Raw genomic sequence first — 10,695 nt, 5'->3', positions numbered from 1 at the left:
GCGTGCAAATACAACAGGTACAAGCATTCCTCTGTCCCTCTGTCAATCACACTCCCTAGAGTCCTTGCAGAGGGCAGACAGGGTAGGATGTCCAGTAAAAGTCTTAAAATCTAAATCAAACCACACTGATATCATTCATTATTACATGGTGTAGGATAATAGTTTGGGATTTCTTTTAATGGTTTAGTTTTAGTTCGTTTTGACTCATCTTTTTCTAATATGAGTTTTTAGAGTGGGTTTGCTAGTTTTGATTTATTTTTATTATTATTATTATTTTACAACGCTTAGTTTTAGTTTAGTTTTTATTAGTTTTAGTTTTAGTTTTTTGTTGCAATGCGAAAATGGAAGCCATCGTTCTCACGATAATGAAATGAATGAATGAAAATCTAAACATGTTTGTAAAAGAAATCTTGTTTAAAAAATTATCTGACGGTTTCTAAACTGCCCACAGCCCTCCTATGAGACACAGACTGAGTAGAAAAGAATCGTGCCATTTTATCATGATTATTAGTGAGGACCTATTATATTTAGATAGGTTGAAAAGTGGTGAAGTGGTCCTTTAACTATAATTAATTATTTTAGCCGTGACGTAAGCGCCCCCTCCAGAGTATAGGATCCTATACTGTTTGTGTACCCATAGTTATACTGTGTCCCTCCGTCTATAACAACCACTAAAGGGTCTAATTGTGCTGCTTTTCTCACAACAACAAAGCTACTGCTCTCCCAAATCTGGCTGTCTGCCCCACACTGAATACTACAGTATCGCCATTTTAATCCTCCATTAGAGATCGTATTAATGCAAACTAGATTAACCCATTCTGAACGGGCACCCATTTTGGTGTCGGCATCATGTTATGCTTTAGCTATTTAAAAATAGCAGATCTACAAGCTCATATCGCGCCACCGAGTGGCGCGATACGAGCTTGTAGGTCTGCTATTTTTGAAAAATCGAAGAACGACTGACATTTTCAGAATCTGATCTCAGGTCAGAATGGGTTAATCAGACCAGTGTGTGTCCAGTGGAAACCTCGTTATGAATCTGATCTCAGGTCAGAATGGGTTAAACGTGTCGTATATACTCATCAACCCTGCACACATTCCAAATATGCCCCCGAGATTGTTCTGAGAAAATTCTCTGTGAGGTGTTCCCAGAGAGGAGAATCGAACTGGACAATTACTTGGCTATTATTTCCGATTTAGCGCTATGTCTTATGGCGGAACGCTCTTTTACGAGTATACCACAAGTCCTTCTCCAACAAGGCCTGCTTTGTATCTGCAAAGATTTAACACTCGCCTAGATTGGTCTGTGGCCAGCTCAGTGGCCTTGTTGTGGTTAGAGTGTCCGCCCTGAGACTGGGAGGTCGGGGGTTCGATCCCCGGCCGGGTCATACCAAAGACTGTAAAAATGGGACCCAGTGCCTCCCTGCTTGACACTCAGCATCAAGGGTTGGATTGGGGGGGGTAAGTCCCTGTGACATACTATATAGCGTCATGTCCAGGGGGTGTACTTGTACTTCAAGCTGCCTCACGCTACAGAAACAGGAGATAGGCTCCTGCCCTATGGGCCTCATGGCTCGGCAAGGCTACTTACTACTACTACTAGATTGGTCTGTGCTCGACCTGGAACTGTTTAGCAGGCATTTTACGGGCCACCAGTCCCTGTCCTGCTCTATCTGCGGATCCTTCTCCCACTCTGCTAACCTGTATGTCACAGGGCAGCGGATCCTTCTCCCACTCTGCTAACCTGTATGTCACAGGGCAGCGGATCCTTCTCCCACTCTGCTAACCTGTATGTCACAGGGCAGCGGATCCTTCTCCCACTCTGCTAACCTGTATGTCACAGGGCAGCGGATCCTTCTCCCACTCTGCTAACCTGTATGTCACAGGGCAGCGGATCCTTCTCCCACTCTGCTAACCTGTATGTCACAGGGCAGCGGATCCTTCTCCCACTCTGCTAACCTGTATGTCACAGGGCAGCGGATCCTTCTCCCACTCTGCTAACCTGTATGTCACAGGGCAGCGGATCTTTCTCCCACTCTGCTAACCTGTATGTCACAGGGCAGCGTTCAAGGCCTCTCATCCCAGCAAAGCCTCTCCTTTTCCGACCCGACAAAGAGGTGAAGCCGCGCCATTCTTTTTTTATTAAATATATTTTTTATCCCACGATTTTGTAACCCATTTTTCACCCCTGTGTCAATCATCCTGTGATGTGATCCTGGGCTCTACACACCCTCCACCAACCTAGTCCCCATATATGGGGGACAAGGGGAGAGCAACGGACTTAACTCATGCTTCCTTCATGCTTGAGTGTCCAAGTTGCTCCTTTACACCTGACAGGGGGGAGTTTCCCTGGTTGGACGTAGCGCGTGGAAGGAACACGTTATTCCAACCAGTTCCTTTCCCCTCCATCAGGCACCTGGCCCCCGGCTGGCCAGGGGGAGGCAGTTTAGAGACCAGGATTACTGCATGTTTTTGTGAGGGTATCTACCCTAGGGGACACGGGGAGAACATGCAAACTCCACACAGAAAGGCCCTTTTGCCAACCCCGCCTTCGGGTATGGGCACTGATGACGCGGAGGAGGAAAAAAGCCGCGCCATTCTTGACGGGCATGTTCCCATTTGTATTAACTTTAATAAATCTGTCTGTACTTTGTAAATACAAATTGTAAATGTATGCATATCTGCAGCATGTGCAAAGACAGCACCCATCGACCCCGATCAACGTGCCTGAACTTTCTCACTGCTTGTCTAAACACCACAAATAGATGCTCTGTGAATCACCTCGTCACCGCCTCACCGGTTTAGTGCAGGGTTTTGCAGCAGGTTTATGCCATTTGCCAAAAGTCACTTTCGTGTGTAAAAACTTGCTGCCAAAACAGTCTGCTCTCAATAAATATATATTCCATCCATTCTTGAGTTGTCCTGACTGAAATGAGCATGTGTGCCTGTCGTAGACATGCTGTCGTAGACATGCCGTCGTAGACATGCCGTCGTAGACATGCCGTCGTAGACATGCCGTCGTACACATGCCGTCGTAGACATGCCGTCGTAGACATGCCGTCGTAGACATGCCGTCGTAGACATGCCGTCGTAGACATGCTGCGCAGAGCAAGTTCAGTCAGGGAACCTCCGTGCAGAACGCTGCCGGCCGTTCATTGGGCCGCCTCAGCATCACGCTCTCATCCACATGATTCACTCAGCCAATCACACTCTCACTCCATCTTCATACCGGCTACTTTAACCGGAGGTTTGCGTTCCTCCTCCTGCTTGCTTTCTTGCTTGCTGCTGCTGCTGTATACCTGCACGCTGCTGTAAACAGCCTGCTGCTCACCCTCCTCCACCCCAGCTACCACCTGTCGTTTTGGATCTACTGTTTAGGTACAGGGGATTCGGAGTCCCTATGGTCGGGACTGATGCGCTTGATCTGAATACCTAGAAAGCAGATCCAATACATCGCCAAACCATAATAAATATATTGCTTATCTTATATTCAATAAATATATATCCCATTCTTGAGTTGTCCTGACTGAACTTAAAATTTTCACTTAAAACAAATTGTCCTACGATTTCTTGTCCGTATACGTCCAAAGTTCACGTGTAGAAGCTTTCGTGCATTTTGATCAAAGATCCTGGGAGGAGATACATTTGAACTGTTTTTCATATAATTCAAAATGGCGGGTGATCTAAAGGTCAGAGGTCAAAAGTCAGAACAAGAACGTTTTTCGCGATGAGGAGACACATATGTGAATCAAAGTTTCATTGCAAACGGTCAAACGGTTCATGAGATATGCACCTTCAAAGTTTGCATTTTCAATTGAGTGATATAGCGCCACCATTTGGCCAATGGTCATGGGCTTCGCATAGTCACCGTTTGGCATGGCCCTCTACCTGATTCCCGTGTTTCTCGAAAACCAGAACAGCTATTTTTGGTGGAAGAAGAAGAAGATGAAGAAGGTGAAGAAGAAGAAAAAACCCCACAAAAACAATAAGTGACCAAAGTCACACTGCACACACACACACACACCCTTGCCCCGCCGACTTTGCATTTCTCCCAGACCGCTCTGCGTGCATGTGTCTGTGTGTGTGTGTGTGTGTGTGTGTGTGTGTGTGTGTGTGTGTGTGTGTGTGTGTGTGTGTGTGTGTGTGTGTGTGTGTGTGTGTGTGTGTGTGTGTGTGTGTGTGTGTGTGTGTGTGTGTGTGCGCACAGTCATGCACCAGGTCACGGTGACAGAATCGCCGTGTTTAAAGAGTTCATGGTGGAATTGAAAACATCCCCAGAATGTCAAATATGTCACAACTGCAAGTTTGGACTTCTCTGCTTCTCCTTCTCTATGCTTCACACTTTGTACAGTATACAGTACCAAACATAACGTAACCATGTAACCGTATAACGTACTGTATAAACCAGCCATTAACAAGCCTTATACCTGGAATCATAACACATGTACACTAACCCCTCTTTGGTGTTTTAAGCATTATGTTATACTTTCTTTAGCCATTGAAAAAAATAGAGGATCTACAAGCTCGAGCTTGTAGGTCTGCTATCTTTTTTTTTTAATCGTGAAAATGTGGCGCAAATCTTTGAATAATATATATTCTTTCAGAGGGAAGGTTTTGAACTCAAATCTTTGCTTCTGGGGGCCGACCCCTATTTTCAGGTGGGGGTCGGTGGCCAGATAGGCCTGCATGTAATAAATGTTACAGACAGACAGACAGACAGACAGACAGACAGACAGACAGACAGACAGACCAAATCCCAGAACAGCAAGGCCATTATATAAAACCATGCTTTCTTTGTATCAAATTTAAGGTAGAATGGTTTCATTTCAAATACACAGTATGAGCAAAATTAAAGAATACAGCTTTTTTTCTTTTTTTTTTCAATCCCTGCCCTGGAATAATTAAAGGAGAATTCCATGCTAGAAGGCTTTCTCGCCTTTCTTACCTTTCTTTGTAGTCGTTACGTCCCCCACCAAAGAGGTCCAGGTGATTTTTTTGCAAAAGCTCCTTATTGGCTATTTCCCCTACCATAAGTCCTCAATGAATTGCATTGAATTGAATGGGGCTATGGGGTGTTGTGCTACTTTGCTTATTTCCATCTAAATAAGTAGTAAAGTGTGCCGCTTAGGATATTATTTACGATTTATGAAGATAGGATATATACAAAATAATTATAATTTTGAGCGATTGAAATAAGCGAATTAGCACAACACCCCATAGCCCCATTCAATTCCCATTCAATCCAATGCAATTAATTTAGGGCTTATGGTAAGGGAAATAGCCAATAAGGAGCTTTTGCACAAAATAACACCTAGACCTCTTTGGTGGGGACGTAACAACTACAAAGAAAGCCTTTTAGTATGGAATTCTCCTTTAAGATGTCTTTGTGAAAACGTGTACAAATTCACAAACAACTTTACTATAGCCTGGCATGGCCATATTATATCACTGTGTGTGTGTGTGTGTTAGCACACAACAACTGCCAACACAACTAACAAAGACACACTTGCCATCTCACTTCTCAGATGTACACCATTGCCTTCAAGAAGACCGGCAGAGAGAGAGAGAGAGAGAGAGAGAGAGAGAGAGAGAGAGAGAGAGAGAGAGAGACACACACACACACACACACACACACACACACACACACACACACACACACACACACACACACACACACACACACACACACACCAGGTCAATGGACCGAGTTGGCATCTACTTGCCTAAGCCTGTCATAGTCATAGTTTTAGTCATCATAGTTCAGTTTTAATTTCGTTTCCATTTAGTTCTACATTGTCAGAAACAGAGCAGTTCTGTAGATTGTCAGACACAGAACAGAGTGAGAAAGGTGGGCATCTGCCACCGTGTTCATTCTATTCAGATTCCAAGAATAGACAGAATTCCTCTGCTGGACAGCTTACTCAAAAGACTATGACTAAAACTAAATAGCTTTTGGTAATCAAAAGAATGTGTCGTCACAATCAAATGTGTCTTTGTCTAGGAATAGCTGTATATATATACTCTGTTTAACTGTTAAGAGTACATAAACTAAGCTAATCTACTGTCACAATGTGCTCAAAGTCATCTAGCCCTGGTCCATAGCCGCAATTTGCAACTCTAGATTTTTTTTTATAATGGGATGAATCTAGAGTTGCAACAAGCTCCATCCACTTCCTATTCATCATTTTTGGTTTGTGATCGGCTTGTCTTAAATGACGTTAAACTCACCAACATTGCAGCTGTAGTCCAAGCTTGAATTAACCTCTTTCAATCTGCCGAGCATGTTTTTCATAAAAATCCACCGTAGAGATGTTATGAGTTACTTTCTGTCAAGGCATCCTCTGCAGGTGATTCTTTTTCTAAGTGTTGCAGTTTGGAAGCACTCGTTTTTGTTAAGGGGTCGCGCTGCTGCCTCCTGCATTATGTGCAAATGTGCAGATTGAAAGAGGATAATTCAAGCTTGGACTACAGCTGCAATGTTGGTGAGTTTAACGTTGTTTAAGACAAGCAGATCACAAACCAAAAATGATGAATAGGAAGTGGATGGAGCTGAACTCTAGATTCATCCCATTATAAAAAAATCTAGAGTTGCAAATTGCGGCTACCTGGTCCAGTGCTTACAGCGAGTCTCTCTCTGATGCCCTGTGGGAGTCCCTTCCACAGCTCTCTAGCAACTTTCTCACTCCCGTGCCAGGGTTTACAATTCCCAGCAAATAAACAACACGACGTAACTACTCACCGACACAAAGCCTTAAGGTAGACCTTAAGGTAAAAGTCTATTCTCGGAGCTGGGAAGCGTCGCAGGTCCCCAGCTTCTCTCTAAAATGCACTATTTTAGTCATTAAATAAAAATGAATCCAACCAGATCGGCGCAGGTAAAACCCGGACATGCCGTAGTAGAAAAAAAAAAGACTCTTGGCGTTGGCGGTCCGGTACATTGCTGTATTAAAATGACACAAAGTGCATTTTGGAGAGAAGCGGGGCACCTGAGACGCTTCTCAGCTTGGAGAATAGACTTTGACAAAGGGTTAGTTTAGTTTATTAAGGATCCCCATTATTCTACACTCCACACTGGAGACCACAAAAATGCAGATGGCAAAAATGACATCACACTACAAATCATAAATGTTTGTGTTTACACAAACATTCAAAGGTGGCCATCCATTGTCAATGGCATTCAATGTTTGTGTTTACACAATGTTTGTTTACACAAACCCTCAAAGCTGGACATAGGAGCTAGCGCTCCTCAACAACCATAAAACAACAACATGAACACTCTCCCAGACAGCCTACTAGTATTGAAGTAGTATAGTGTTGAGTATTGAAGACTGCAGAGTGTAACAACAGCTATAGTTTCTTTCAACTCACTTCCAAGTGACACATTTCAATTAGGAAAACAGCACCCAGCAGCACCCAACAGCACCCAGCAGCACCCAGCAGCACCCAGCAGCATAGCAGCACCCAGCAGCACCCAGCAGCATAGCAGCACCCAGCAGCACCCAACAGCACCCAGCAGCACCCAGCAGCATAGCAGCACCCAGCAGCATAGCAGCAGCACCCAGCAGCACCCAGCAGCATAGCAGCACCCAGCAGCATAGCAGCAGCACCCAGCAGCACCCAGCAGCATAGCAGCACCCAGCAGCATAGCAGCAGCACCCAGCAGCACCCAACAGCACCCAGCAGCACCCAGCAGCACCCAACAGCACCCAGCAGCATAGCAGCACCCAGCAGCACCCAACAGCACCCAGCAGCACCCAGCAGCACCCAACAGCACCCAGCAGCACCCAACAGCACCCAGCAGCACCCAGCAGCATAGCAGCAGCACCCAGCAGCACCCAGCAGCACCCAGCAGCATAGCAGCAGCACCCAGCAGCACCCAGCAGCACCCAGCAGCACCCAGCAGCATAGCAGCAGCACCCAGCAGCACCCAGCAGCATAGCAGCAGCACCCAGCAGCACCCAGCAGCATAGCAGCAGCACCCAGCAGCACCCAGCAGCACCCAGCAGCACCCAGCAGCATAGCAGCAGCCAACACGGGCACAATCAATGAAAATCCATCCAGCAAAAAATACAATTAAATTCTGACCTTTGATGTCTTCAATCATGTAGTAATCCATAATCAAGGGCGGACGGTGTTGTGGAGTTTCCCAGTATGAAGCTGAAGTCCTCAGGATACAACATGTTGTACAGTAGCCTATAGGCTACTGTACAACATGTTGTACAGTAGCCTATAGGCTAGCTCCTCTACAGGGACTGATGACTCCCTTTCTTTCCAAAAACTTTGCAAGTTTGACATTGTGAGGCTAACATCTAGGATGCTCTCAGAGAGGCTTCTCATTAACCCATTCTGACCTGAGATCAGATTCTAAAAGTGTCTTCGATTTTTCAATAGCTAAAGCATAACATGATGCCAACACCAAAATGGGTGCCCGGTCAGAATGGGTTAATATGTAATCATAAACAAAGACGTGAGTTTCTGGGGTGAAAACAAACAAATCTGCCACATTCTAGGAACAAGCACATGGTGACAGGCCTCAGGCAGGCATGACCAATCAATCAATATATGCAGGTACAGATGAACAGGCATGACCAATCAATCTATCAATCTATGCAGGTACAGATGGACAAACTAGTTCTTCCTTTATGATGAATTCCTGTTCTGTTCTTTAACTATATATAGAAGTGTCTATTTGTACGTCTCTAAATGTTTTGATGAATTGAACATGGTGGACCCTGTTGTAAACAAGTGGTCGTCCACTCACAGTCAACAGTCTTTGTATTGAGTTTGTGCTTGAAATGTACTGTAATTCTGCAAACTGTTAATAAATATTTCAATCAATCAATCAAGTGCCAGTGGCTTCAGATCCAAATAGGAAAATTAATAATAATAATAATACACCCACTGCCATAGTTTGCTAAAGTGAATGCAGTGATTGGCATTGACATTATGTTATGCAATGACAAAATTTAAAAAAAGAAAAGCATTTTTTGCCGGGCCGAGTTGGGAAATACCTGGGCCTATCCACACTTTTCCTGGGCTGTGTGGGCTCCAGTTCCTGTCGATTTGATCCAATGAAAGCCAATGAAACTGGTCAGATGACCAATGATATCCAATGAAATCAACAGGAACTGGAGCACACACAGCCCAGGAAAAGGGTGGATAGGCCCAAGGAGGACCACCGGTGTGGATACCAGTGTTGTTCTTGGCAGCAAATTTCTATTTTAGTTTTAGTCTTTGTCTCTTGAATGGTTTTCATTTAGTTTTAGTCACATTTGAGTCACCTGGAATGTTTTATTGTTAGTCTTTAGTTTTAGTCGACTAAATGTCATAAGATTTTAGTTGACTAAATCTACAGTTGATTTAGTCGACTAAAATGTATTTTGGCGGGTCTTGATGCCGTCATAATGACTGTTTTTACACTTAAAAAATAGCCGATCTACAAGCTCACAAGCTTGTGAGCTTGTAGATCAGCTATTTTGGCGGGTCTTGATGGCGTCATAATGACTGTTTTTACACTTGCTGAAAATAGCCGATCTACAAGCTCACAAGCTTGTGAGCTTGTAGATCAGCTATTTTCAGCATGCAACCAAGTGTAAAATGAATTATACTGGATCTCTCGTCCACTATAGTCCCTTCCTAACATTTTAGTCTAGTTTGTATTTGTTGACGAAATTGTCAGTATATTTAGTCTTAGTTTTAGTCATCATAGGTTAGTTTTCATTTAGTTTCCAATTAGTTTTCGTCAGTGGAAAAAGGTAGTCGACGAACATTTTTCGTTTTAGTTTTAGTCGACGAAAATAACACTGGTGGAGCAGAGCTGTGTGATTCTCTCTTTTACATTGTCCAGCGAGGGACTGGCACACTGCGTGGAAAGAGCATGTTAACAGGCAATTAGGGGCGCTAAATTAGCCCGTAAACCTCAAGTTTAGCAGCATATATACAGTAATATACAGGTGTGAATCTGATATGGTACAATTCGGGAGTTTACTGGAGTTTGTTGGAAAGTTTAACAGGAGTTTCCTGTAATATTACACACACGTATTCCATGCTTTTTGCGCAGATGTGTGCGACCCACCCGTTTAGCCAGAAACACATGAAGAAGAGCTATATCCTTGAATGGCCATAACTGCTCTGTACCTCTGAGAGTTCAAAAATAAATGTAAACTCTCAGAGTTATAAGGCCGTAATTGCAAATAAAACGTTTGAGAAACCACCACAGTAGGCCTACTGTAGTTGGACTCTGTGTGTATGTGTTTGTGTATTATATACTTTTGTACTGTACCTTGTGGCCATGTATGTAAAATAATGTCTTGTTTGTATACACAGGGCGCCATTGCAAAAGAGAACCCATGGTCTCAATCGGATTCCCCTGAAATAAAGTCAATCAATAGAGACATAGTAAATCTGTGTTATAGGCCTTACATATTCCGATGAAAACCTGGAGACTTGGCATTCCCATGATCAAAATAACAACATTATAATAATAAACTTTATTTATTTGTATAGCACTTTTCATACATAAATGCAGCTCAAAGTGCTTCACAGGGCAGGGCACAAAAATAAAATACAATAAAACACAAGTAGTTAAAATTATAGAACAATAGCAGAGAACAAAACCTATAAGAACATAAAATAAATAAAAACACAAAAAAATAAAAAATAAAACTCAACTAAAAGCAAGGGTGAAGAGGTGAG

This window comes from Protomyctophum parallelum (genome assembly GCF_964188405.1).
Source record: "Protomyctophum parallelum genome assembly, chromosome: 3".
Lineage (NCBI taxonomy): Eukaryota > Metazoa > Chordata > Actinopteri > Myctophiformes > Myctophidae > Protomyctophum > Protomyctophum parallelum.
Note: the sequence above shows the minus strand (reverse complement) of the source record.